Below are 6,000 nucleotides of genomic sequence, written 5' to 3'. Positions count from 1 at the left end.
ATTTGCTGCAGATGCAGAACCTGTCAGAGCTCAGGTAGAAAATTGTTTTTTAATGCTTGAAATTTTCAGAATTCCAGCCTTGGAAATAACATTTTCTGCACAGCTCTACTTGGCAATGTAGTCATGATACCTATAAGGCCAGGCACCTTAAAACTCCTTAAATCCCAGGGGGATGCTGGCCTAATAGTGTAACAAATGCTCTTCCAAGCATGCATCGTTAGCTCCTTTGTAAAATACTGAGGATCACAGAAACTAGAAATCACTTTACTACACAAAGGCATTCTATCAGATCATTCACAAGCACACTAATAGATATTATATTATGTATTATGATTCAAATCCTGTAACTGGCAACAGACCTGGAGAGCCATGTCCTTTGATTTGGCACAAAATTCATGCAGCAGGGGTAGGAGCCGTTCACTGCTGTCACAAGCCTGACCCAAAAGGCTCATAGTACCCCAGTTCTATGGTCAATTTAATTCTTGCTTTTCCCATTGTTTCTTTCAACAGATGATAGAAGAAGACACCCTTGAGCAGAAAGCATTGTATTGTTTTGCAAAGATTGTTGAACAAACTCAAACACTATTTTCAGGGATAATCAACTAGGGTTATATTTGATCTTGTTAGAACTAGAACTCGGCAATCAGTTTGGTATGCCCTTCCTGTAAATGTTTTTTCACTTTTGATTCTGACAACCTTTACAATTTTCATTAGCCATACTGTACATGGATAAACAGGCACTACAATATAAAATAAACCCAAAATTCAGATTTTATGTTGAATTTGGTTAACAAAAGAAGTTAGTAAATATCCGCTGAAAAAAAAAAAAAAGCAGTTATCAAATGAATATTGCATGAAGGAAATCCAATCTCAGTCAAAATAAATATGGCCAATCTATTTGCATTGCCCAAAGTAAGAAACTCAGGAGCTCAAAGGAAGAAAAAACAAATGTCTGAAAAAAAATCATTGCTGTTTTAAGTCCCTGAGGAATTTAGTAACACAGGTGAGGACACAAACAATTCAGTGTCTTAGCCTTTTCTGTTAAGGTAGAAGTAGCTTCCTACTTGCAGCTTATAGACAACAAGGTCAGGGAAATATTAAAGTAGCTTTAATATCTGTCAAGAGTGTCAACAAAGATGAATATTCTTCACATCTACCTCCCACTTCACTGTTGCATCATGAAATCCTATTTAGCAAGGCAGATGCAATTGGATATGGCTTATTAGCTGACCACGAAGCCGTATTTTCATCAGGAAGCATTTAAATGGAGAAAGCAACTCATGGATCTCCAGGGGTATGAAAGGCCATGCTGAGTAACCCTGCCTCAGTCCTGGCTATAGGTGAGCGTTCATTCCCATTTTCACACGACCTGCTGAAGGTGTATTTCCAGCCCTGAAATACAGCCACTTGCCTCTGTGACCCTGATGCAGCCTACTGACATTTCCCAAGGAAAGAGCAGCAACAGTCGTGATCTTACTTGGTAGCAGAAGACTAACTTCTGTGGCAGGTTCCCAGCTAAGGTGAGCTGGCACAGTTCTACCAAAGCAGAGCCCAGTTTATGTTGCACCAACTGAGCATCTGCGCCAGAACATTGGACTCGTGGCCCGCTCTGCCAAAAGTCCAGCTGCAGTCCTGATGCAGTTGGCATGACTGCTACTCGTGTTGCTTTTGTTGACCAGGCCAGTGCTTTGATCTCTACATTCAGAGGGACGTTTGCAAACAGATTTGACATATGTTTCTAAAGCACAGGAGAAAGTTGTCATTCCAATGATCTTCCAGTGGCTGATTAAAGCGAGTAAAACAGCTGGATGTGTTTGACTATGCTTTGTCTCTTAGGCAACTAGAAGAGGTGCAGGCAGGGAAAAGGAATGAAATGCTGATGAAATAAAGTAGCAGAGAACAAGTGAATGCCATAAATACCGCTCAGCTGGACTAGAATATCAACATCTGCTGTATTTTTCAAAAAGGGTATTTATATATGTATTTCACTCCCAAGAAGAAGGAACAGTATTGCTAGACAGAAAATACAGACTCCACACTGATGCCATATTTTCTCCTCTGTGAATTTTGGCATCACATGCAGAGTTAATACCAGAAATCTTGTTGTGGCATACCTTTGAATCCATCACTCTTAAAGCTATAATTTATACACATATACAACTTGTCCACACTAAAGAATCGTAGCCAGCTTGAATTTGGTCTACAAAATGTTTTAGTGTGGGGAGACGACCAAGCCTAACAAATCACAGCAAAGACCTGATTCATCTTAGCCCAGGAGGTTGGTTAAAGAGCTCAAGGCTCATCACCAAGGCTCAGCTTCCTTGCTTTTGAAATTAGAGAAGTGCATTAAGCCTGCTTTTGCAGCCCTTTGTAACTGCCCGTAGAGTTATCCTATTTTCCTTACTTCTCTTTCATGGGCATTCCAATCCACTCCTTTCAACACAGGCATATCAGCTTGGTCTTGAAAGCCAGCCATATTAATCACAAACTCAGATCTGATCATCACAGTTCCATCCAGATTCCAGGACTTACCTGTACTGCTCTTAAAAAAATTCGTATCCTAAATTTGATTTTCAAGTAATCTGAGGCTCGTGGGGAACTCACATCATCTGGTCATCCAGTTTGCACAGTAACTCTGGATCCACCAGCAAGTCAACCTACCTCTTTGAAAATCTCGGACCCTGCTGCCTTGGGTCAGGAAAGCTTGTCGCTGTAGGAGACAGTGCTCTGCCGGTGGAACAAGGAGATTTTCAGTGACAGTGCTGTGTTAAATATAGCAAGGCTAGGTGTTTAAAAAGGCGTTATTATTGCCTGTGAGCTTTAATGGATTCCTAATTAGATGTGCATGCCAAAAATCAGAAGAGTATCTGATGTCTGTCTCTACTGGTGATTTTATTAGCAAGAAATGAAGATTTGAAAACATTTCTTTGTACTAAATTTAACTGAATATCTGCTTCTGCTTTTAATAAATGGTGATTCCAAGGTGAATCAATATTCTCTTCACCCAAGGAGATCTTTAAAACAGCTTTACTGTGAAACCCCAGCAAGTGGCCAGCTTCATAGCATACTGCTCCAAAATACCTATCCTTTAACAAATGCAATTTCAGAGAAAGAGCTTAAGCTGCCTTGAGAACTAGTACTGCTGGAATTGTGATCAGCAATGACCTGAAAAGCTTCTCTGGATTGGGAAAGAACAGAGGAAAGCACAGCTGAGCCCCAGGTCCTGAAGCAGCACAGCCTGTTTTCTCTCATTCTCTCCAAGGCCCACAATAATTTTTGAGCCCATTAGTCATCTCAGTCAAATGTGACTGATGGCAGAGATGTCACTGATAATTCTGTTCCCAAAGCTTTCAAGGAAAAAACAACATTCGGGTAGAGAAGGGAGAGTCAGCTCTCAGTTCCCAGCTGATGGAAGAGCTGACACGAGATCACTTTTTATTAGAAATCAGAAAATCTATCTGGAAGAGAAACCATAACTACCTGAAGTGCAGGAAAAGATTCAGGAAGGTCTACCCCTATTTGAGCACCACAGTCAATCAGCCATGAGGAACTAATCCATAGGCAATCAGGCATAATTAGGTTGAGAGCTCAAAGGTCAATAAGCACATCAGAACGAAGCTTTATTTAATTACAAAGAGGATGAATTCAGCCTCATACCAGGGAAGTACTGAAAGAACGTAAGCAAATATCGAAGTGCGTAATCATCTATCTTAAGTCACGTCAAATAAAAGCTCTGTCAATAGTTACAGGCACGTTACACTGTTTTGAAAAACAAAACTCTGCTTTTATTTCACCTCCTTCACTACCGCCCTTTAACAGTCCCCCACCCAACCTGTCCTTGCCGCAGGAAAAGGGGCAGATAAGCACGACTAGTGTTTGAAGGACTAATGAATGCTAACACAGAGGAGACCCAGCCCTGCTTTCTGCCCATACCATTTTCTTCTTGTGCTCTGTATCTCAAACTGAGGGTTCTTTCTTCTCTCTGACACGTGACGAGGCTTGGCTATAATTAAAACTAACATTCCTATGACTCCTATTTTTCAAAGGCTCCCAAGCTATTTGTCAGGGCTCTGCTCCATGGAAACCTGTCAGCCACAGAATTCCTGCTATGGAAAATTTCCCTATCTACTGCTCCACAACTCCAGAGAGTTTCTGAAGGTAAGAACAGAAAGTACAACACGACTACCTCTCCCTTTTGGCATCTGGCAAAGGTTTCCAGTCCCAGGCTAACAAGTGTTTCCCAGGTCATATATACAGGAGGTACAAGGCTCTCTTCGCTTGGAGGTGCAGATCTCATCACAACTTCCTCAAGCTGTTAACTCTTGGTGTAACAGCACAGATAACGGCAGTCAAGCAAGCAGACTGGCCTCTAAGGTCAGAAGCACAAACAGCTTGCTCCTTTTCTCCTTGCCATTCAAAATGATTTCCTAAGGTATTTTTGGAGGAGGAAAAATGCAAGCAAATATACCCAGATACATGAGAGGTTGCAGCCGATTTATCCCAGCGTTGTATTCAATGCTAGTAGACAACACAGAAATCCAGGGAGCTCCAAAAGCTCCATACCATACACGTTGCAAGCAAATGTAGCTCAGGAATGCAGAGCACCAGACATGATCTGAGTGCTAGGACTGAAAGCCTTCTCCTTTTTCAGCTAGATCTTTAAACTCCGAAAGGGCAGGAGTATTGCTGGTCCCAACACCAGATAAAGAAATGGGAAACATTACTAGGTAATCAGAAAGTTAGTTGCACAAGTAGACATCATTTAGAAGACACGCTCATGCTTCAAGAACAAGAAGAGCACTCTGCAGCGAAATAAAAGAAAGGAAGAATTTGCACAGTTAGACATAGAAGAAAAAAAATAAGGATGCAGGATTTGTTTGAAAGCCACTGATATCTATGGAAAGTACTAAAAACACATAAGAGATGCAGATCCATTTTCAATGAAATTAAGTTTCTACAGAAACATCACTGTGGACAGATTTTTAGCTTTTTGAAAAACATTTAAAAAATTAATCTGTCTGTAACCCTTTGTGAGATAAGTAATACCACCACAATGCTGAAGTTTTCAAAGCTCTTCTGGTTACTGGCTGCTGCTGCTGAATGCAGTGGGAGTTTTGCCATGGGTTGTGAGAGACTGTGGACTGTCCTTCAGCATAAGCTGGAGAGAAGAATGTAAATCTGCTGGAGCAATATTTGTGGAACATGGTGCTGATTTTAGTGATGGCTTTTTCCATACACCGAGCATGAGATCATGTACAGGGCTGTATTTACATGGTGATGTAATTTTACAGCAGAAGCTGGAAAAACAAGGAGGGTATATCATGTCCAGCCTGATTTATGCCAAGCTTTCCACAACTATGCAGCCTCCCTCCCATGTCATACATATCTTGGCAAGAAGAAAGTAAGAAGTGGGACAACCCTGCCCCCAATTTCTAGACAACCTTATGCTTTGGCTGCAAAATCAACTCGTAACTCAAAAGCAACCTCTGTCGGGCAGACAGTCCTTAAGTCAAACAGCATATGTGCTTAATTGAATGCTTACCAAATTACCTTTTGTTTTATAAAAACGTCCTCCCAACAAAAGAGCAAACTGGGGACTGCCTAATGGATTTAGCAGGATGGCACTGTTCACATTGCGATCACAAAAGATATACTCAAATACAATTATTTTCTAACTAATGTTTTGCAGCATTGTGGTTTAGGAGCTGTTACACCCACTCATCTTTTGAGGTAGAATCTTACATTTTTTTCCTTAAAAGGCATGCCGTGCCATGCTTTTGGGATGTAAAGACTTGAAAAATAAACTTTTTGGCCTTGTTCACATACAGAATGCTCTTAATCACAATTAAACAAACTTAAAACAGAACTGTTTAATTAACCAATGCAATTACGTACACACAATTTGAAAAATCTGGTTTGTCTACAGTTGGTTTCTAACTAAGCAGGCACAGATCTCTCTATGAATAACATTTAACGTAAGATCAAAACTATCATTCCTAC

Source organism: Aythya fuligula, chromosome 5, assembly GCF_009819795.1.
Source record: "Aythya fuligula isolate bAytFul2 chromosome 5, bAytFul2.pri, whole genome shotgun sequence".
Classification (NCBI taxonomy): Eukaryota; Metazoa; Chordata; class Aves; order Anseriformes; family Anatidae; genus Aythya; species Aythya fuligula.
This window is presented reverse-complemented; position numbering follows the sequence as displayed.